The 24,844-nt window shown below is 36.7% G+C and overlaps 1 long non-coding RNA gene and 1 pseudogene across 3 annotated transcripts in view; both read right to left on the reverse strand.

Annotated features, from left to right (window-relative positions):
• LOC140627956 (uncharacterized) overlaps window positions 1-24,844 on the reverse strand; it is a 185,491-nt gene that overhangs the window by 59,548 nt on the left and 101,099 nt on the right. The gene's annotated exons all lie outside the window — the stretch shown is intronic.
• On the reverse strand, window positions 13,594-16,241 carry LOC140627954 (heat shock cognate 71 kDa protein-like; annotated as a pseudogene).

Genomic DNA, 24,844 nt, shown 5'->3' on the forward strand with positions numbered 1-24,844 from the left:
TTTTAAAGATTGCTTTGGCTACTTAGGGGTCTTTTGTGGTTCCATACAGATTTTAGAATTGTTTGTTCTAGCTCTGTGAAACATGCTACTGGTATTTTGTTAGGGATTGCATTCAATGTGTAGATTGCTTTGGGTAGTATAGACATTTTCATAATATTTATTCTTCAAATCCATGAGCACAGAATGTTTTTCCATTTCTTTGTGTCATTTTCACTTTCTTTTATAAGTGTTCTATAGTTTTCAGAGTACAGATCTTTCACCTCTGGTTAGGTTTATTTGTAGGTATCTTTTGGTTTTTGGTGCAATTATAAATAGAATTGGTTATTTGATTTCTATTTCTGCTGCTTCATTATTGGTATATAGAAATGCAACAGATTTCTGTATATTGATTTTATATCCTGTGATTTTATTGAATTCATGTATCAGATTTACCAAAATTTTATTGGAGTCTTTTGGGTTTTCTATATAGAGTATTATGTCATCTGCAAATAGTGAGTTTGACTTCTTGCTGATTTGGATGCATTTTACTTCTTCTTCTTGTCTGATTGCTATGGCTAGGACCTCCAGTACCATGTTAAATAACACTGGTAAGAGTGGACTTACCTATCTTGTTCCTGACCATAGAGGAAAGGTTCTCAGTTTTCCCCATTGAGGATGATACTAGGTTTGTGTTTTTCATAGATAGGCTTTGTTAGGTATATTCCCTCTAAACTTATTTTATTGAGGGTATTTATATCATGAATGGACATTGTATTTTGTCAAATGCTTTTTCTGAATCTATTTAAAGGGTCATATGGTTCTTAACTTTCTTTTGTTAATGTAGTGTATCATGTTGATTAATTTGCAAATACTGAACCACCCTTGCAACCCAGGAATAAATCCCACTTGATCCCAGTGAATGATTATTTTTACTGTATTGTTGGATTCAATTTGCTAGAATTTCATTGAAAAATTTTGTGTCCATGTTCATCAGGAATATTGATTGTAGTTCTCTTTTCTAGTGGAGTCTTTTTCTGTTTTTTTTTAGGTTATTTATTTTTTAGTAATCTCTATATCCAATGTGGGGCTCAAACTCATGACCCTGAGATCAAGAGTCATATGCTATTCATATGAAATGAATGAAAGAACCAGCTAGGCACGTTTTTATCTGGTTTTGGTATCAGGGTAATGCTGGCCTTATAGAATGAATTTGGAAGTTTTACTTCCTTTTCTGGTTTTTGGAATAGTTTGAAAAAGCACTAACTATTCTTTAAATGTTTGGTAGAATTCACCTGTGAGGCTATCTGGCCCTGGACTTTGGTTTGTTGGGAGATTTTTGATTACTGATTCAATTTCTTCACTGGTTATTGGTCTTTTCAAGTTTTCCATTTCTTCCTCTTTCAGTTTAGGATTTTTAAAATATATATATATATACTTATTTATTTCAGAGAGAGAGAGAGAACAAGCAGGAGGAGCAGGAATGGGAGAAGCAGGCTCCCCATGGAGTAGAGAGCCTAATGGGGGATTTGATCCCAGGATCCTAGGATTCCAGGATCATGACCTGAGCCAAAGGCAGATGCCCAACCAACCAAGCCACCCAGGCTCCCCTCAGTTTAGGTATTTTATATGTTTCTAGGAATTTATCCATTTCTTCTAGGTTCGCCAGTTCATTGGCATATATTTTTTCATAATATTCTCTTATATTTTTTTGTATTTCTGTGGTGTTGGTTTTTCTTTCTCCTTTCTCCTTTATGATTTTATTTATTTGGATCCTTTCTCTTTCTGATAAGTCTAGCTAGCTAGAGGTTTATCAATTTTTTAGCGGTCAATCACTTTTACTATTTTTCTCCATGTACTAGCTCCTAGTTTCATTGATCTGTTCTATTGTGTGTTTAGTTTCTATATCATTTATTTCTGCTCTAATCTTTATTATTTCACTCCTGCTGGCTTTAGGCTTTGTTTGTTGTTCTTTTTATAGCTCCTTTAGATATAGTGTTAGGTTGTTTGAGATTTTTCTTGTTTCTTGAAGTAGGCCTGTTTGCTATATACTTCCCTCTTAGGACTGCTTTTGCAGTATCCCAAAGGTTTTGTACCACTGTGTTTTCCTGTTCATTTGCTTCCATGTATTTTAAAATTTCTTCTTTGATTTCCTGGTTGACCCATTCATTGCTTAGTAGCATGTTGTTTAACCTCCATTTATTTCTGGTCTTCCCAAATTTTTTCTTCTGGTTGACTTCAAGTTTCATAGTGTTGTGATCAGAAAAGTTGCCTGGTATGATCTCAACCTTTTTGTATTTGTTGAGGTCTGATTTCTGACCTAATATTGATCTATTCTGGAGAATGTCCCATGTGCACTTGAAAAGAATGTGTATTCTGTTTTAGGATGGAATGTTCTGAATATATCTGTTAAGTCCATCTGGTCCAGTGTGTCATTAAAATTCTTTGTTTCCTGGCTGATTTTTTGTGATTATCTGCCCATCAATGTTAGTAGCGTGTTACAGTCCTTTACTATTATGATATTATGAATGAGTTCCTTCATGTTTATTATTAACTGTTTTTATATATTTGGGTCTCCCATTTTGGGTGCATAAATAATTAAAATTGTTAGACCTTATTGGATTGTCCCCTTTATATATATCATAGTATAGTACCCTTTATCTCTTGTTATAGTCTTAGTTTTAAAGTCCAGTTTTTCCAGTATAAGTATTGCTATTCCTTTCGCCATCGTTCTGTGTGGTAAATATTTCTTCATCCTCTCATTTCAATTGGCAGGTGTCTTTAGGTCTAAAATGAGTCTCTTATAAGCAGCATATTTTTTTTTAAATCCATTCTGAAACCTTATGTCTTTTCTTTTTTTATTTTTTTTAAAGATTTTATTTATTTATTCATGAGAGACACACACAGAGAGAGAGAGAGAGGCGCAGAGACACAGGCAGAGGGAGAAGCAGGTTCCATGCAAGGAGCCGGATGTGGGACTCGATCCTGAGTCTCCAGGATCACACCCCGGGCTGCAGGCGGCGCTGAACTGCTGCGCCACCGGGGCTGCCCACCTTATGTCTTTTGATTGGAGCATTTAGTCCATTTATATTCAGAGTGATTATTGATAGATATGAATTTAGTGCCATTGTATTACCTGTTATTTCATTGTTTCTGGAGATTTTCTCTGACACTTTCTTGTCTTTGTCACTTTGGGTCTTTTTTTCCCACTCAAAGAGTCTCCTTTAATATTTCTTGCAGGGCTGGTTTAATGGTCATGAATTCTTTTATTGTTCATTTGCCTGGGAATCTCTTTCTCCTTCTATTCCAAGTGATGACCTTGCCAGATAGAATATTCTTGGCTGCAGATTATTCCCATTCAGCATGTTGAATATATCATGCCACTTTCTTCTGGCTTGCCAAGTTTCTGTTGTGAGATCTCCAGCTAGTATAATGCGTATTCCCTTGTAAGTTAAGGACTGTTGTGCTGCTGCTTTTGAGATTTTTTATCACTGTATTTTGCAAATTTAATTACAATATATCTTGGTGTTGGCCTGCTGTTGTTTAGTTTGATGGGAGTTCTCCGTGCCTCCTGAATCTGGAAGTCTTTTCTTTCCCCAGATTAGGGAAGTTTTCAGTTATGATTTCCTCAAAGAAAGAAATTCTCTGACCCTTGTTTCTCTCTTCTTCTTTTGGGACTCCCATAATATGAATGTTATTATGTTTGATGGAGTCATTGAGTTCCCTAAGTCTAGTCTCATGTGTTCCATAACTCCTTCTCTCTTTTGTTCAACTTCATTGATTTTAATTATTTTGTCTTCTTGGTCACTAATTCCTTCCTCTGCTTCTTCCAGCCTGCTGTTCATTGCAACCAATCTATTTCTAATCTTGTTTATTACATTCTTCATTTCTGACTGATTCTTTTTTAACTCTTTTATCTCTGTGGTAAGGGTCTTCCATTCTTTCTCAAGCCCAGTGAATCCTAATGCTTTAACTTCTCCATCAGGCATGGTACTTATATTTGTTTCATTTAGACTCCTGGCTGTAGCCTTATCTTGTTCTTTCATTTGGAATGAATTCCTCCATCTTGGCATTTGTCTAAGTGTCTGCCTTCTCCTGTGTGTTAGAAATGCCAGTTTTGCTTACTGTCCCTGAGAGTAATGGCTTTATGAAGAGGTCGTGTAGTGTCCATGGCCTGGAGCTTCAAGAAATATCTCTATTGTGTGCTGTGTAAACTCTGGTATTGTATTTTGGCTGCTCTATCCTTCAGACCAGTCATCTGCAGAAGATCTCTTGCCTGCAGTGGGCCAGTATTTAGTCCTTGGCCTGAATGCAGCAAGTTTTAAGTTGGTGTGCTCTGGCCCGCTTGTTACATGAGACCTGAAATTACTTCCACTAGAACTGAAGCCCTGTAGAATTCTCTGTTTGGGAGATGTGTTACAGGCAGGGTCTCCTGGGAAAGGATCCCACCACACTGGGACTGAGGCAAGCTTGACCAAGAAGGGCAGTCCAATCAGGGTGCAGGTATGTGGGGCTTGGTTTAAGCAAGTTAGGCAGCCAGTGTCAGAATTGCAATGCTTCCCACAGATGGCTCTGTGTTTATCCTGAGGAGCAACGGAGGGAAATGGTGCTAACCAGCTCCCTAGTCCCTGGAGAAGTGTCTCTGTAAATATTGCCTCTCAGGGATGCACTGGGAGAACAAATAATCTACCCTCTGTGTGCCCCAGGTCTTCTTCATATAGCTGTTTCCATGCTGTCTGCCTCCAGGTTGTTTGCCTGCCTTCTTTCCAGGAGTAGGCCAGTGCCCCCAGTGCTCTATCTCAGCCAAACCTGCTGACCTTTAATGTGATTGAACAATTCTATAAGTTAATCTTACAAACAGTCAAACCTTCAAGATAATAGTAGTCTGAGCAGACTCCCTATTTTCAATAGCCCAAGAGATGCTGTGCCAGAAATACCAGTTAAGCTATACCCAAATTTCTAACTCCTACGAACTATGTAATTAATGTTTGTTCTCTTAAGCCACTACATTTTGGGGCAATGTTTGTTACATCACAGTAGATATTTCATAAACCCTCTTATAAAGAAAAAAAGATTAAACTTTTAAGAGTAGTCCTGAAAAATATACTAGATGGTAGTAGTTTCCAGTGCTAATAAAATATTATTAGAATACATCATAGCCTCTTCAAATGGATTCTAGAAATAGTTCTTGACAATTATCTGTTATACTTCTGAAATGATCTTTATAGAGAAGGAGACAACATTTATAAGCAGAATCAGTTTCTGTAGTGAGTTTGTAAGTCTCTGGCCAAACTAGGAAAAATATGTGACCACAAGGTGGCAGTAGCATACCACGAGCTTTGTTCAGGTAGTACTTTATAGATTTCTATGAAGAATAGGGAATGGGTTAGTTCCTTACAGCATAGGACCTTCCAGAGTCTCACCACTCAGAAGACGAGGAGGCAAAGAAACTTCAAAGAAAGAAGGGAATAGGAAAAGGGTCTTACTGTCTATGTAATACCATTCAGCAGCAAGATGGGACTCTTGCTGGGCAAGAGTCCACAGGGCAGCAGTGGCTTGGAGTCGTTTATAGCACAGGGTTTATCTTATCTGTGGCCAGATTTACAAGTGCAGCTTTACAAAGCATGCAGATCAGGCAAGTCCCAAACGGCTAAACATATGCCGTTATAAGGGCTGCATTTAAAGCAACTGCATAAAATGTATACATTTGTAAAAATTGTATGAATTTTTAAATGTGTAAAAAACTGAGTTTGCCACTAGTGGGTGTTTAAGCTAATTGTTCTGGCCTGCTGTGAAGGAAATACAGGACTAATACACAGGGGCCATTTTTGGTTTATTTATATAACAGCTTGCCATCCACTTAATATGAAGACAATCTTCAGTGATATAGAGGTCTTCGTAAGTATATTTAATATTTAGAATATGTCATTCAAGACAAAATGGCCTCTTCCCATTGTATGTCATGGGAATTCTTCATTTGGTTCTCTATAGGGTAAATCACAATTAAATATTTACCTTGGGAAAGGATTTTTTGTTGTTGTTGCCAACATAAATTGTTATCAACATTAGTAGGTAAGAAATTAGGGGTTGCCTTATGATTTGTTTGCTACAAACTTATTTTTAAAAATGATGGACCAAGGGGTGTTGTTACCTAAACATATTTCCCAGACTTAAGAAAATACTCAGCTACTATGAATTCTAAATGTATATAAAATAATTTACTTGCTTTCCAATGTTTTTATTAATGCCTGCAATTGCAATTTACTCTTCAATAATTGGCATATTTAATACTGTTATAGTAAAAAACACAAAACATTTTTTATTTCTATTAGTCTACAAAAAATCTTGATGACAGACACTTGTGAATATATTAGGAAATATTTTATTTGGAGAATATAGTATCATTAATATAGCCCAACTTAAAATTACTGCTAAGCTGGGACACCTGGGTGGCTCAGGGTTGAGCATCTGCCTTCGGCTCAGGGCGTGATCCTGGAGTCCTGGGATCGAGTCCCACATCGGGCTCCCTGCGTGGAGCCTGCTTCTTCTTCTGCCTATGTCTCTGCCTCTGTGTGTGTCTCATGAAAAAATAAATGGAATTTTTCAAAATTAAAAAAGTACTGATAAGCAGTTATAATGGTTCTTAAAAATAAATTTTCCAGAGTAGGGTATAACTGCTTTACTGGTAAACCTTTCTTGTTCATTTTTTAGAGGGGGAAGGGGCAAAAGGGAGGAAAAGAATCTTAAGCGGGCTCCACACCTGGTGCAGAGCCCAATGCAAGGATCAATCTCATAACCAGAGCCAAAATCAAGACTTTTAAAGTTAACATTTGACAATATTATGAAATAGAAATGAGGATTTTAATCTAATTGTTAAAAGTCAGTCTTCCAAAATTAATTTGAGCATTCTAAGCCCTGAGATTTAAATTTGTAAGTGTTGTTTCTTACTACTTCGAGTTACACACCCATAGAGTTGTTGTATTAGTCAGGGTTCTCCAGAGAAACAGTGTTCTGTTTCTGTTACATATATACACACAACTTTATGTGTTATATACATACTTATGTACACACAGACATATATATACAAATGTGTAAAAGACTTATTTTTTAAGATTTTATTTATTTACTTGAGAGAGTAAAAGGAGGACCAGAGGGAGAGGGACAAGCAGACTCTGCACTGAACACACAGCTGGACGTGGGTCTCAATCCTACGACCCTGAGATCATGACCTGAGTCAAAATCAAGAGTGGGATGCTTAACCAACTGAGCCACCCAGACTCCCTGAGAGAAGATTTATTATAGGATTTGGTTCATGTGGTTATGAATGCTGTCTGTCAACTGGACAAATGGAAAATCTGGTGGTATAATTCAGTCTGAGTCTGAAGTTGTGGGAACTAGGGGAAACAATGGTTTAACTCTTAGTCAAGATTGAAAGCCTAGGGGAGGGGCAAGAGGTGCTGGTAGAAGTCCTGGAATCTGAAGCCTGGGAACCAGGAGCTCAAATGTCTGAGAAGGAGAGAGAATTCCTTTGCCTTTATTATTATTATTATTTAAATTAAATTCATTAACATATAATGTATTATTGGTTTCAAAGTTAGAGCATAGCATTCCTTTGCCTTTCTGTTCTATTCACTCCCTGAACAGATTGGATGGTGCCCATCCACAGAGTTGTAAGATATTATGTAGCCTACTCATTCAAATATTAATCTCTTCTGGTTACACTCTCACAGACACACTCAGAAAAAAATGTTTTAACAGCTATATGGGCATCACTTAGCCCAGTCAAGTTGAAGCCTGCTGTAACTTTGTTAAATTAACATTTGTTAAGAACTGCAGGTTGTCAAATGGTGATTCACAGCTCAACAAAAGACTGCCAGGGGAAGTAAAATAGATAACTTTGTTATTCACAGGTCCTGGTGGAGGTACATAGCATCCTCAAGGGGCCACACAGGAGAGTTCAAGGAAGGGTGCAGGCAGAGACAGCAGGGAAGGAGCTGGGGCACATGCCTTTATTAGGATCTTCAGGTAGAGTGCTTTGGGGTTCTCAGGCTACAGCCAGATTAGGCAATGCAAAACAAAAAGAGCAGGGTTTTGGTCAGTTTCTTGGAGGTGTTATATAAGGTGCACAAGGGGAAGGCTCTGGAAGATGGGGAGAACACTTATCAAAAGGGCAGTTGAGGTAGTCATATCAGGAACTTATATTTAGTTGTAACTCTATGCGCTGTTATCTAGGGCATGCATTCTTGGGAGGACTAGTGTCAGTCAAGGTTCCTGCAGACTCTTGGCCATACAAAATGGATGCTGAGGCAGCAAAATTATGGAGTTTAGCAAAAGTCCCCAAAACACATAAATTAATCTCATGGTAGTCACTACATATTACTTCTCATCTATCCTCCATTTAAAAAATACATCTGCAATGGGAACATGGAGAAATAAAAAAACATTCTGGTAAACAAATAAGAAAATGTATAATAGAATATATAACATTTTAAAATATATGTATGAAACATGTATGGTATTAGGTCATGATACTGAATACAATTAAATATATTTTATAATCATATGATACCCTGCACTGAATTTTTTAAAAACTAAAATCTCACATATTAATTCAACAAATGAAAAACTGATGTACAATGAAAAGCTCAAACTTAAAAATAGGTTCTACATAAAAGGTTTACTTATAATGTATTTTCTTTTTTAAAAAAGATTTTATTTATTTATTTATTCATTCATGAGAAACACAGAGACAGAGAGAGGCAGAGACACAGGCAGAGGGAGAAGCAGGCCCCATGCAGGGAGCCTGACATGGGACTCCATCCCAGGTTTCCAGGATCAGGCCCTGGGCCGAAGGCGGCGCTGAACCACTGAGCCACCCAGGCTGCCCTGTATTTTCATTTTGTCATTGATTTCATCACTGAATCATACAAAAATATTTATCGAACACAACTTAGTAGGAGGGCACTGTACTAACTTCTGAGATTGTGTTTAGAATACTGTTAATTCTACTGATCAAATTGGGGAAAACTGGCATCCTTACTACACTGAGTCTTCCAATCCATGGACACACTATGTCTCTCACCTAATTTAGGTCATTGACTTTCCACCAGAATTTTGAAGCTGAAAGGTTATTTAACTATAAATTTAAGTGCTTTCATTAATATGGACTTATTTAGATTTTCTGTTCTTTGGAGCGTTGTAATAGTGTTTTAATATTTTTAAATATTTTTGGGGTATTAGTAATGTCTCCTCTTTTACTCCTAATTAGAATAATTTTGTATTGTCTCTTTTCTTGCAGATTTTGGCTGGTAGCTTATCAAATTAATGATTTTAAAAACTTAATGCTTTTACCAATTTCCCTTCAGTGTTTCCCACTTCCCAACTTCTTGGTCTTTGTTCTCATATTTATTATTCATTACTGTTGTTTGCCATCATTTTGTTTTTTCTAGCTTTTTCAAAGGAAAGTTTCAATTGATTTAAAACCTTTCTGTAATTCCAATATAAGCACTCAATGTTAAAAATCTCCAAGTTCTATGTTAGAAACATCCCAGTTTTGATATATTTCCTTTTCATTCAGTACAAAATATTTTCTAATTTGCACTGAAATTTCTTAAACCAATCAGCTTTTGGTTGATTGGTTACTTTCCAAATGTTGTGGTAATTATTAGATGTTTCTGTTATTGATTTCTACTTTAATTCCATTATTGCCACAAATAATGCTTTCTGTGACTATATTACATTTGATCAGATTTTCTTTTGGTCAGGCATATGGTGAATACTGCTGAATGTTTCAAGTGAATGAATCTGCGATCTACTGTTGTGGAATGGAGTATTCCATAAATGTCATTTAAGTCAAGTTGATTGATAGTGTTCAGACTTCCACATCCATTATATTTTCTGTCTATATGTTTTAATAAAGAAAAATGAGACAACATATGAAAAAAAAGATAATAAATTAATGAATAATGAAAGTATAGTTAAAGTCTCCTAGAATAATTTTGGATCTATTTCTATTTTGATTTTTTGTTTCATGTATGTTGAAAACCTGCAGTTAGCTGCAACCAAATTTAGGAATAACATAAGTAATTTTCTCTGTTCTCAAGTCTTGTCATGCCATCCTTCTTTTGATTCATGTTCACAAGGTTTATAATTTATCTTCCTATTACTTGTAACATAACTTTGTTATTCTATTTAAAGTGAGTATTCTTTTTCTTCTGGGTGATTTATATTTTTAACAAGTTATATTTAAATAATCATGCAGACACATAATATTGCAAAGACAGTATTGAAAGTTACTCATACCTCTCATCTAATTTTCCCCACAGTTAAAATTTTAGCATAACTATAGTACAATATCAAATCCAGAAAATCAATATTAATACAAAGTTTGTGTATAATTCCATGCTATTTTATTTCATATGGAGATTGGTGTAGCCACCACAGCAATCTAAATTCAGAACTATCCCATTATTGCAAATATATCCCTCGTGCTACTCCTTTATAATCACGCTCACCAATACCCTCTGCCATACCTAACAGATGACAATAATGTTTCCATCTGAATAATTTTATTAAGTAATCATGCATATGTGAGCGTTTGAAACAAGTGTTTCCTTCATTAGACTACCCCTGAGAAATATCCAATTTTTGGTGTATGTCAATATTTCATTCTTTTTATTGCTGAGTAGTATTCCATGGTATGGATGTACCACAAAATTTTAACCATTCACCTGTTGAAGGAAATGTAAATTGACTTGTTTGTGACTATTCCAAATAAAACTGTTGTAAATATTTAAATATAGGCTTTTGGGTAGGTACTTTTCATTTCTCTAAGATAAAAACCCATGACTGCAATTATTGAGTATTACTGTGTGTTCAGTTTTAAAAGAAACTTCTAAAGTGGTTTCTAAAGAGTGGATATACAATGTGATATACCTATCAGAGATGTATGAGTGACAGTTTCTCCACATCTTCATCAGAATTTTGTATGGTTAATTTTATATATTTTAACTTTTGTAACAAGTATGTAATTTTATGTCATCATGGTATTAGTTCAGATTTCCCTAATTGCTAACAATTTTCAGTATCTTTCCATGTCCTTAGTAACATTTCTCTAGCCTTATCAGTAAAATGCTTTTACATGTCTTTTGCCCCAATTTCTAACTATATGGTTTGCATTTTGATTGTTGAGTTTAAAGGTCATTTATGTATTTTAGGCACAAGTCCAGTAACATATTAGTGTTTTGTGAATATTTTTTCTGAAAATGCAGACTGTCTTTCCATTTTCTTCATAGGAAACTATGCAGAGTAAAAGCATAAAAGACGTAATCCAACTTATCAATTAATTTTCTTTAATGGATTGTGCTTTTGTTTTCATGATTAAGAATACCTTGCCAAGCACTAGATCATATATTTTCACCTATCATTAGATCTAAAAGTTTTATTGTTTTGAATATTTAAGCTTATGATCAATTTTGAGTTAATTTGGGTAGAAGATATATGAGGCTTAGGCCAAGGTTTATTTTATTTATATTTAATTGATCCAGAACCTACTATTGAAAATACCATCTTTATTCTATTGAACCGCTTTTAGAAATTTGTCCAGGGATCCCTGGGTGGCGCAGCGGTTTAGCTCCTGCCTTTGGCCCAGGGCGTGATCCTGGAGACCCGGGATCGAATCCCACGTCAGGCTCCCGGTGCATGGAGCCTGCTTCTCCCTCTGCCTGTGTCTCTGCCTTTCTCTCTCTCTCTCTCTCTCTCTCTCTCTCTCTGTGTGTGTGTGTGACTATCATAAATAAATAAATTTAAAAAAAAAGAAAAGAAATTTGTCCAAAGCAAGTCCAAAATAGGTATATTTCTGTGGGCCCATTTTTGGGTTCTCTATTCTGTTTCATTGATATGTCTCTTTCCCCTCATCAAAACCATGCCGACCTGATAATGGTGACAATTCAAAGTCTTAAAATCAGGTAGACTGATAACATGCACTATATAAATCTTTTAATAAATTGTTTAAGCCATTTGAGTTACATTTTCTTTCCTACTGAGGGACATAGCAGGTGCTTCCAAGTTTGGGCAATTATGAATACAGCTGCTACAAACATACATTTGCACATGTGTCTGTGGACATAAATTTTTAATTCCAATGGGTAAATAACAAGCACAACTGGTGGGTCATAAGGCAAGAGTATGTTTACTTTTGTAAGAAGCTGCTGAAGTATCTTCTGAAGTGGCTGGCTAAACCATTGTGTAATCCCACCAGCAATGTATAAGAGCTCCTATTACTACAGACCCTCAAGAAAATTTGGAGTTGTGTTCTGGATTTTGATCAATCTATTAGGTGTGTAGTGGTATCTCCTTGTTTTAATTTGCATTTCTCTGATAGCATATAATGTGGAATGTCTTTCATGTGCATATTTACCATCTGTGTATCTTCTTTGGTGAGATGTAAGTTAAATTCTTTGGCCCATTTTATTTTTTAAAAAGTTTCTTTCTTTCTCTTTCTTTCTTTCTTTCTTTCTTTCTTTCTTTCTTTCTTTCTTTCTTTCATGAGAGACAGAGAGAGAGAGAGAGAGGCAGAAACAGGCAGAGGGAGAAGCAGGCTCCAAGCAGGGAGCCTGATGTGGGACTCGATCCTGGGACTCCAGGATCATGCCTTGGGCATGAAGGTGGGCACTAAACCGCTGAGCCATGCAGGGATCCCCTCTTTGGCTCATTTTAAAATCAGATTCCATTCTTATTGCTGTATATTTTGGCTAATAGTCTTTTATCAGATGTCAGTGTCTTGCAAATATTTTCAGTGTCTTTTACCAGTGTCTTGCAAAGCCAGTTTCTGGGTTGTCTTCCTACTCTCTTGGCATTGTCTTTTGCAGAACACATGTTTTTAATTGTAATGAAATCTAGCTTTTCAATGATTTTTTTCATGGATTGTGCCTTTGGTGTTGTACCAAAAAAAGTCACTGCCATATCCAAGGTCATTTAGGTTTTCTCCTATCCTACCTTCTAGGAGTCTTATAATTTTGCATTTTACATTTAGGTCTATGATCAATAAGTTAGTTTTTGTATAAGGTGTAAGGTTTGTGTCTACATTCATTTTTTTCACATTGTGTAAGTCCCAACTGTTCCAGCAGCACTTGTTGAAGGTAGGATCTTTGCTGCATTGTATTGTCGTTGCTCCTTTGTCAAGGATTAGTTACCTATATTTATGCAGCTATATTACTGGACTATTTATGCTATCATATTGATCTGTTTTTTTTTGTTTTCTTTTGTTTTGGCCAAAACCACACTGTCTTAATTGCTGCAGCGTAGTAGTAGTAGTAGTAGTAGTAGTAGTAGTAATAGTAGTAGTAGTAGATGACTATCTTCAGTTCTCTGACGTTGCTCTTTGCCTTCAATATTTGTGTTGGTAGTTTTGTCTTTTGCTTCTCCATATAAACTTAGAATTAGTTTGTCAATATCCACAAAATAATTGCTGAGATTTTTTTTGCCAATTTTAAATACAGTTTTATTTAATTATTTTTTTTTTATTGGTGTTCAATTTACTAACATACAGAATAATACCCAGTGCCCGTCACCCATTCACTCCCACCCCCCGCCCTCCTCCCCTTCTACCACCCCTAGTTCGTTTCCCAGTTACAGTTTTATTTAAGATATTGCATTTTCCACTTAACAATACAGTGCTTATAAAGTGCAATGTTGTATTTCCTTTCCCTGTGCACATATTCCATATTCAAGTATCAAGAATGCCCAGTATATTTACTATAGCAGCTTGACTTTAAAACTGCCATGGAATTTGCTACAAATTTGGGTCCTTCAAATGTGTGGAACAATGTTATATCTGTCATCAGGTTGGCTTAATCAACCTCTTCAATGGTAGGCCTAGAGGAGGCACCACCAGAGGAAGGAGCTCCACCACCAGGAAAGCCTCCAGGCATTCCTCCTGGTATGCCTCCTGCACTCTGGTATAGCTTCATAATGATGGGGTTGCAGACTTTCTCCAGCTCTTTCTGCTGATGTTCAAATTCTTCCTTCACTGCAGTCTGGTTCTTATAGAGCCAGTTGATTATTTCATTGCACTTGTCAATAATCTTCTGTTTGTCTTCATCATTGATTTTGCCCTGAAGTTTCTCATCTTCAACAGTTGCTTTCATGTTGAATGCATAAGACTTAAGTGAATTCTTGGAAGACACCTTGTCTCACTGCTTCTCATCTTCAGCTTTGTACTTCTCAGCTTCCTGGACCATGCGCTCAATGTCTTCCTTGCTCAAGCGGCCCTTGTCATTAGGAATAGTAATCTTGTTCTCTTTCCCTGAGCTTTTATCCACAGCAGACACATTGAGGATACCATTAGCATCAATATCAAAAGTGAATTCAATCTGAGGAATGCCATGAGGGGCAGGAGGTATGCCTGTGAGTTCAAACTTGCCAAGTAGGTTGTTATCCTTGGTCATAGCACGCTCACCTTCATAGACCTGAATAAGCACACCAGGCTGGTTGTCAGAGTAGGTAGTAAATGTTTGTGTCTGTTTGGTAGGAATGGTAGTATTATGCTTGATGAGCACAGTCATGACTCCTCCAGCAGTTTCAATGCCAAGAGAAAGTGGGGTGACATCCAATAGAAGCAAATCTTGAACATTTTCAGATTTGTCACCAGAAAGAATGGCTGCCTGGACAGCTGCACCATAAGCAACAGCCTCATCAGGGTTGATGTTCTTATTCAGTTCCTTTCCATTGAAGAAATCTTGCAGAAGTTTCTGAATCTTGGGGATACAGGTAGAACCACCCACCAGGACAATATCATGGATCTGAGACTTGTCTAGCTTGGCATCCTAAAGAGCTTTCTCTACAGGGTCCAGGGTGCCATGGAACAGGTCAGCATTTAATTCTTCAAACCGGGCACAAGTAACAGAGGTATAGAGGTCAATTCCTTCATACAGAGAATCAATCTCAATACTGGCCTGGGTGCTGGAAGAAAGTGTACGCTTAGCATGTTCGCAAGCCATACGAAGACGACAGACTACCCTCTTGTTTTCGCTGATGCCCTTCTTGTGTTTGCACTTGAGTTCTGCAATAAAACGGTTGACTATTCAGTTGTCAAAGTCTTCTCCACCTAAGTGGATGTCTCCAGCTGTGGACTTGACCTCAAAGATCCCATCTTCAATAGTAAGGATTGACACATCAAAAGTGCCACTCTAAATCAAAGATCAACACGTTCCTTTCAGCTCCAACCTTCTTGTCTAAGCCATAAGCAATAGCAGCAGCAGTTGGCTCATTGATGATTTGAAGTACATTGAGACCAGCAATAGTTCCAGCATCTTTGGTAGCCTGATGCTGAGTCATTGAAGTATGCAGGTGTTGTGACAACTGCATTGGTAACAGTCTTCCCAAGGTAGGCCTCTGCAATTTCCTTCATCTTTGTCAAAACAAAACATTGAAGACACCTCCTCTGGATAGAAACTTTTTGTCTCCCCCTTGTATTCTACTTGGACCTTAGGCCTGCCAGCATCATTCACCACCATGAAGGGCCAATGCTTCATATCAGATTGGACAACAGTATCATCATATCTCCATCCAATCAGGTGTTTGGCATCGAAAACCGTGTTGGTGGGGTTCATCACAACTTGATTCTTCGCAGCATAACCGATCAATCATTCGGTGATTTTCGCACACAAGAGTAGGTGGTGCCAAGATCAATCCCAACTGCAGATCCCTTAGACATAGTTGCTTCTGTGTGGGCCGGGCTCAGCTCCAGGAGAGAACAGCCGTCTGCAGATCTGGCACCATGTTCAAGAGACCCATTGCTGAGATTTTTAATTGCATTGAATCCATAGACCAAGTTCGGAAGAACTGACAACTTGGCAATATTAAGTCTTCCTATCCAACATCAAATATCTATTTACTTATTTAATTCTTTTATTTCATTCATCATTGGTTTGTAACTTATTTTAGTAGATTTTTGCAGACCTAATTATTTCACATCAGTGTGTGTGTGTTAATATAAATGATATTGTTTTTAACTTCAAATTCTACTTGTTTATTGCTGATACATAAAAGCATTTGACTTTTAAATATTGACTTTTAACTTTGTATCATGCAACCTTGCTATAATCACTTATTAGTTCTGGGATTTTTTTGTTACTTTGAAACTTCTACATAGTTATGTCATCTCTGACAAAGACAGCTAATCTGAAAAAAAAATTAAGAAAAAGACAGCTAATCTGCATAACTATTATATCCTTTTCTTGTACTATTGTTTGAGTTAGGACTCCCAGCATATTTTTAAAAAGTGAAGAGATGAAATACCCTTGCTTATTCCTGATCTTAGCAGAAAATTGGTATTTTTCATCATTAAATATAATATTGCCTGTAGGTTTTTTTCTAGAAGTTCTTGATAAAGTTGAGTACATTATACTCTATTTTTAGTGTACTGATATTTTTTTTTATCATGAATGGGTTTTAGATTTTGTGAAATGATTTTTCTGTATCTGTTGATATGATCATCTATGACTTCTTTAGCCTATTGTGAATTACAGAAATTGATTTTTGAATGTTGAAACCATCTCACATGAATAAGATCTTAAATGGTTGTGGCATAACATTTTTATGCATTGTTGAATTTGATATGCTAATATTTTGTTGGGAATATTTGCATTATATTCATGAGAGATAGAGGTTTGTAGTTTCCTTAATAATGTCTTTATCTTGTTTTGGTATATGGAATGATGATATCATTGTATGAGTTAGGAAGTATTTTTACAGTTTCTATTTTCTAGAAGAGATTGTAGAGTATAGGTATAACTTCTCCCTTGAATGGTTGATAGGTTTCCCCAGTGAAACCATCTGGACCTTCTGGTTTTCTTTTGGGAAGGTTATTTATTGATTTAATTTCTTTAATAAATAAGGGCTTTTTCAAATTGTCTATTTCTTAAGAAATTCCACATCTATATTTAAGAGATAGTAATCTGTAGTTTAATCATTTTAAAAAAGATTTTATTTGTTTATTCATGAGAGACACAGAATGAGAGGGAAAGGCAGAGAGAGAAGCAGGCTCCAATCAGGGAGCCTGATCACGCCCTTAGCCAAAGGCAGTGGCTCAACTGCTGAGCCACCCAGACATCCCAGTTTAATAATTTTTAACTGCCTTTCCCTTTGGTATAACAATACCACTAGCCTTACAAAATGAGCTAGGAAGTGTTTTTTCTATTTTGTGGAAGAGATCACATACACATTGGTGATAATTCTTTAAATATTTGGTTAATTATCTAGTAAAACAAAATGGGCCTGGAGATTTTTTTTCCTCAGGAGTATTTATTTATTTATTGAGATTTAGTTATTTGACAGAGCAAGAGAGCACAAGCAGGGGGAGCAGTAGATGCTCCCGCTGAGCAAGGAGTCGGCTGCGGATGTGGGGCTCCATCCCAGGGCCCTGGGATCATGACCTGAGTCAGATGCTTAACTGACTGAACCACCCAAGTGCCCCTCCCAGGAGTTTTTAAATTATAAATCTAATTTACTAAGTTGTTATTGGGTACTCATTTTATTTCTTTTGTAACTTATGATAATTAGTGTTGAGAGATTGGCCCATTTTAACATGTCTAATCCAAGCATGATGATTATTCATAGTTTCCTTTTATTAGCCCTTTAAGGTCTTTATGGTTTATTGTTATATCCCATTTCACTTGTGTTATTGAGGATTTGTGGCTTCACTTTTTTGCTAATCTTGGTAGGTTTGTGAATTTCATTAATCTTTTCAAAGAAACAGCTTTATGGTTCATTTTTTCCATTGTTTCATTTGATTCATTTAATTTTGATATCTGGTCTTCTTTTCATTTTCTTCATTTTTCTTGCTTTGGATTTAGTTTGCTATTCCTTTCCCAGTTCCTTAAGGTGTTTTCATTTACTGATTCGAAGTTTTTGTATTTTCTAAGTATTCAGTGATATAAATTTCTCTCAGTACTGATTGGGCTGTGTCTCACATAATTTATATTTTATTTTATTTATTTTTTTTAATTTTTATTTATTTATGATAGTCACAGAGAGAGAGAGAGAGAGAGAGGCAGAGACACAGGCAGAAGGAGAAGCAGGCTCCATACACTGAGAGCCCGATGTGGGATTCGATCCTGGGTCTCCAGGATCGAGCCCTGGGCCAAAGGCAGGCGCTAACCTGCTGCGGCACCCAGGGATCCCCTATATTTTAAATGTAATTAATTTTCATGTTTTTATTTCTGTTAAGACACCATCTTTGAATAATTGCTTATTTATTTTAATTTTTTAATTTTTTAATTTTTTATTTTTAATAATTGCTTATTTAAAAATATGTTGGTTTGTCTCCAAATGTTTAAAAATTTTCCTGTTACCTGGCTGCCTGGGTGGCTCAGTCAGTTAAGCAGTCAACTCTTGGTTTCAGCTCAGGTCATGATCTCAGGGTCCTGGGATAGAGCCCCATGTCTGGCTCTGCACTAAGTGGAGAATCTGCTTCTGGATTCTCTCTCCCTCTCTCTTTCTCTGCCCATCTCCTCACTCCTCACAGAGTGCATGCATACACTCTGTCTCTCAAATATATACATAAATCCTTAAAAATAATTTCCTGTTACCTTTCAGTTATATATTTCTACTTTGATACTGCTGTGGTCATAAAATACTCTATATGATTAAAATTCTTTTCAACATGTTGAGACTTCGTGGCCCAAAATATAACCTATTCTCTACATGGCCTATGTGCATTTGAAAAGAAAGTTTACTTTGGTATTACTGAATGGATGTTCTGTACATGTCAATTAAATCAAGGTAATTCATAGTTTTGATCAGGTCTCTTTATTAATTTCCTAATTCTATCCACTATTGTAAGAAGTGTACTTATCAATTCTATTTGTTAATTTTATTATTTTTTTATCTGTTATTACTTTCTGTATTCTGGACCTCTGGTGTTTGATATTGTCTGGTGTTTGATGCATAAAATTTAACTGTTATATATATTGATTATTTTGTAATACAACCTCATTCTGGCCTCCACAGTTTGATGACAAATCTGTCATTTGCATTTTTTTTCCTACAAGTAATGCACAAGTAATGTCCCCCTCTGGCCACTTTCATGATTATCTATTGTTTTCAAAGCTTTATTAATGTGCCTCAGAACAAATTTCTTTGGGATTCTAAGGATTAGGTTTCAGTAAGTAAATCCATAGGTTTATGTATTTTCAAAAACTGGGGGAATCTTTGGTCATTATTTTGTCAAACACATTTTGGACTCACCCACTTTCTTCCCTCCCTTTTACAACCCCAATGACAACAACATGGACCTCTTTGTTACGGTCTCAAAGATCACTGAGGTTTTCTCCATTTTTTTTTTTTAGTCTGTTTGCTTTCTGTTGCTCAGTCTTAATAATTTCAACTGTTAAAAAAAATAATTTCAACTGTTTTATATATTAAGTTCACTCTTTTCTCTGCCATCTCCATTCCATTTAGTTACCGATTATATTTTTCAGTTTTGAAATTAAACATTTGTTTCTGCATATCCTCTTTCCTGAGACTTTCAGGTATTTTGTTTCAAATGTTTGTAATTGCTTGTTTTATTATTCTGATAAGAGCTACTTTAAAATTCTCATCAGATTCCAACATCTGTTTCGTCTCTAACGGCAGCTATTTATCGTCTTGTCTCAAAGTTGAAATTCCCCTGGTTTGTGATAATAATGGGTGATTTAATCCTATACTAGACATTTTGGGTATGTGAGACTCTGGAGTTCATTTGAATCTTCTCTTCTTATAGACCTCCGCTGAGACAACTCTGGTGAGGGAGGGAGATTCTAGCATCTAAGTACCAGGTAGAAGTGAAGGATAGGTTCTCTCTTTGGCATTCTTTAAACTCCAAGAGTGAGAGAAAGCTCATTACTGCTGGTCATATGTAGGTATGAGAGAACAGCATATTTTAATTAACACTCCTCAACACATGTCATCCACAGATACCAAGTTGGGTGCATCTTAATGAGGGCCGGATAGCTTCATCGAAGTACGTGGCTTCATCTGACAACCAACAAGGAGCGGGAAGAGCTCTTCATTATTGCTGGATGTGAGTATAAACGCAAGATGTCTGCAAGGCCTCCTCTTATGCTGTGATGGGGTTAGTGTTGCCACTGTGAAGTAAAGACTTTGTTGTCCAGTGGGTTTTCTCTGATACCATCTTGACACTGGTTGAGGGGGTATGAGAGGCTCATTCTAGCTCGGCAATGCTAGATATCCACCCACCCTTTACTGTGGGGGTGTGGAATGATTGATTTTTATCCTGAAGTTTGGATGGAACAGGGTAATATTATCTAAAAGTTCTTTAAAAAATGTTATTTATTTATTCATGAGAGACAGAGAGAGAGAGAGAGAGAGAGGCAGAGACACAGGAAGAGGGAGAAGCAGGCTCCATGCAGGGAGCCTGAAGTGGGACTTGATCCTGGGTCTCCAGGATCACACCTTGGGCTGAAGGCAGTGCAAAACCACTGAGCCACCGGGGCTGCCCCTATCTAAAAGTTCTTATTTGATGGGTTGACACTGTCTAGAGAGAACCCTTTTCTTAGGGTTCTCTGTTTTGATTTTTGTTTAGATCTATTTGCCAGATTCCCTAGCACTTAACCTGAGATATATTAGGAAAAAGAAAAACAAAAATAGGCAACTCACCATTTAGTTTTTTCTTGGGTCTCATCTATCTCTTGCTGACGTCCATTCGTTTCTTCTTCATTCTTTCTTAACTTACAATTTATTTACATTTGTTTTAAGTAGGCTCCACACCCAACGTGGGGCTCGAACTCATGACTGTGAGATGACAAATTGTGTGTTCTACTGACTGAGCCAACCAAGCACCCCTACATTCATTTCTTTTTCAGTCTTTTTATACATCTTTTATATGTAATGTCCAGGTTATTTTTGGCAAATATCATAATGCATCTATTCCACTAATCTTGAGCCAAAAGTTCTAGACCATGTAAAATGAATGTATTTGGTTGGGTTTTTTTTTTAAGATTTTATTTATTTGACAGAGAGATAGAGCACATGAGCACACAAGCAGGGGGAATGGTAGAGGGAGAAAGAGAAGCAGGCTCCTGGCTGAACAGGGAGCCAGACTTGGGGCTCAATCCCAGGACCCTGGATCATGACCTGAGCTGAAGGTACACGCTTAACTGAGCCACCCAGGTGCCCTTGAATGTATTTATTTGGTTGCTACATATTCATTCTTTTATTATTTATCTCTCCACTCTCTAATATTTCATTTTTCTTCTATTCTTTTGGATTATTTGAATATTTTGTAGTATCCTACTTTAATAAATGTTTTAGTATGTCTTCATATTTTTTGAGAGGTTTCTCTAAGGATTACAATACATACACCTAATATTTTCCTGTGTACTAAACATTAATATATTACTACCTTAAATAAAACCTACAAATCTTAGAACCACATATGTCCTATTACCATCTCCCGTGTCATAAACTGTGAACTATGATTTTGCCATACATGCAAGCTAAAAGTAAGCTTGACACAGTTTTATGAATTCTGGCAGAAGACAGAATCATGCATCAGTGACAAAAGATTTTATTATTCATGACACAGAAGCACAAGCATCTTCACATTGATTTCATGAGGAGTCTACACTGTTCTTCAAGCCTCCCACCACATTCCAAGAGGGCAAAGAGAAGTGGTCTATATAGATTCTGCTGCACATGTAATAGATTTGCATCAGGTGAGGAATCTCAAGTTTAGGAAACCTGAATATTTTGGCTTCTCCATATATTGACTTTTCCAATAGGCCCAAGGGACTAATCCAGGTACCACAGGATGTATTAGTGATTGCAGAGGCTTTGCGTTTGCCTCCAATTTGGAACCTTAGGGCAATTCTATCATTCCAAACAATCCTGGCCAATGAGTTGAAGCTGACCTGACTGTCTTACAGGGACTAGATTAGGGAATCTTAGTGACTTAAGCACCCCATTGAGTCAGCTTTCCCTGAAGCTTTGCTTCAGATGGGGGAGCAGGAAATAAAGGTTCCCAAAAAGCTGCAACAGTTTTAAGCAAAGATGAGATAACCCAGGGGCCAGGTTTTCTGCTTTCTTAAAAATACTAATGCCATCTGACAAGGCTTGTTGGGCTCTTCTCCCAAAATGGGTAATCTATATGTTTTAAGAGGTTTCACACATTCCAACTTCTGTCCCAGAAGAAAACATTACTTGGACACTGTAAAAAACAAACTAAAAAAACCTGCTCACTGCTAAAGTTATCTCAGAACACCTATATTATGTGATAATTTTCATACATTTTACATCTAAATATATTGAAATCTCCCTCCAGATAACATTGTAATTTTATTTCCAAGAGTCAGGCACATATAAAAGGAATTAGTAGAAAAAATTATCCTGTTTGTCCAGATATCTACCACTACTGTTGCTCAAACTTTATCCCTGAAGTACCAAGTTTCTCTTTGATATCATTATCTGAAGAATATTCATTATTATTTCTTTTAGAGCATTTCCATGATGAAAAATATCTCTAGTTTTTCCTTCATCTGAGAAAAACTTTATCTTGAATTCTTTTTAAAGGATATTTTTGCTTGTTATGGAATTCTGGATTAATTTTTTACCTTTAGCACCTTAGAAATGTCCCGTCTTTTGGACTCTATAGTATCTGATAAGAAATACAGTCATTCAAAATTACTGTTGGGACGCCTGAGTAGCTCAGTGGTTGAGCATCTGCCTTCAGCTCAGGATGTGGTCCTGGAGTTCTGGGATTGAGTTCCGCATCGGGCTCCTGTAGGGAGCCTGCTTCTCCTCCTTCTGCCCGTATCTCTGCTTCTGTGTCTCTCATGAATAAATAAAGAAAATATTTTTTTAAAAAATTACTGTTATCCTATACGTAATACAGTGAATTTTGGTAGGAACTTTCAAGATTGTTTCATCATTCACTTTCATCAGTTTGATTACATTGTGTACTGGTATGCATTTGGGTTCTCTTCAAGGTCACAAGTCTTCTTGAATATGTACATTTGTCTTTAATTGAATTTTAGAAATTCTTTCCCTGAATATTTTTTTCTGTGCCCATCTCTTTCTCCTATCCTTTTAGAACTCCAATTACACAAATGTTGAACCTTTTGAAACTGTCACATGGATCCTTGAAACCCTAATTTTTTTCAAAATGTTTTTCAGATTTGATAGTTTCTAATTTCTAGGTTCACTGATCATCTGTCACCTTAAATCTGCTATTGAACTCATTCACTATTTTTTTTTATTTTTAAAAGATTTTATTCATTTGACAGAGAGCACAAGTAGGGGGGAGCAGCAGGCAGAGTGAGAGGAAGAAGCAGGCTCCCCACTGAGCAGGAAGCCCAACATGGGGCTCAATCCCAGGACCCTGGGATCATGACCAACTAAAACACCCAGGTGCCCCACTCATTCACCTTTTATAATGAATTTTAAACATTGTATTTTTCAGTTTAATAAATTCTATCTGGTTCTTTTTAAGTTTTATTTTCTAGGCCAAAAAGTTCTCTTTTTAATTCATCTTGAGAGTACTGACATACCATGGATTATAGTACTAATGGCTGCTTTAAAATCTCTGTAATTCCAAAATCTGTAATATCCTGTGTCTGGCATCTATTCATTGTCACTTCTAAGTCATTATTTCCCTGGTTCTTTGTATTTTTGGATTGTGGGGCATTTTGCATATTACACTGTAAGAATCTGACCTCTTTAAAGTTCTCCTGGACAATATGTGTGAATGCCTTTTTAAAAAGGCAATCAATTCAGTTAGGATCAGAGCACAACTTCTATTTCCCCTTTTATGAGATGTGCTTCCAATATCTAGTTTTCAGTCCTTACTATGATCATCTGGGTCTACCTCACATATGATTCTGAGTTTCATCTGTAACATGGGTGGGGCTTCAAATTGTAAATTCTCAAAGCTATTTCTAGGTTTAATTTGGGCTATTATGTGAAGCTTCAGCTTCACAATGAAGATGAACTCAAACTGCCTCAGTTCCTATACAAAATAAGGAGATCCCTTTTTTGCTCTCTCATCTGTATTTTTTAAAATATTTTATTTATTTATTCTTGAGAGAGAGAAAGAGAGAGGCAGGCAGAGACATAGGCTGAGAGAAGCAGACTCCCTGTGGGGATTCTGATGTGGGACTTGATCCCAGGACCCCGGGGTCACGCCCTGAGCAAAAGGCAGATGCTCAACCACTGAGCCACCCAGGTGCCCCAGCTCTCTCATCTCTAAAATTACCCTATTCTCCAGCTCCAAGGGGCATCCTTTTCTCACTCCAAAGTAGACTAGATACATGCTTTCCCTGGATATTAAGCCACTTTTGTTGCAATGCAGATCTGCACAATTGGAGTAACCTTTGGGAAAAGCAACAAAATAAAGAGAATTAACAGGAATTCTATGGACTCTTCTATTTACAGGGTACCCTTTTGCAAGTTGCTCCAATAAAGATGGCTTTTCCTCCTGCAGACTTCAGTGCCTCAGCCATCACCATGATGCACTTCCGAAACTCTAACTGTTCTTAGGGAAAATCCGGGAGGAGGAGGCCAGAAGGGAGAGATAGAGAGAGATGTGGAGAATAAATGTGAATAAGAATTTTTCCTGTATGCCTCAGCTTACAAGTGCCCAATAGCCAATCAACTGACCAGAAAGATAAGGATTCTCTGAGATTTTCTATTTTTGCTCATTTACAGTTCTATACTAGTGATACCTTCAGACCAAAAACAGAATTAATTTATACATTTTTCTAGGTTATCCAATTTGTTAGCATATAATTGTCATAGTAGCCACTTACGGTCCTTTGTACTTTTGTGGTATCAGTTGTAATGTCTCTTTTGTTTATTAACGAGTCCTTTCTTT

The sequence above is a fragment of the Canis lupus genome, chromosome X (assembly GCF_048164855.1).
Source record: "Canis lupus baileyi chromosome X, mCanLup2.hap1, whole genome shotgun sequence".
NCBI lineage: Eukaryota > Metazoa > Chordata > Mammalia > Carnivora > Canidae > Canis > Canis lupus.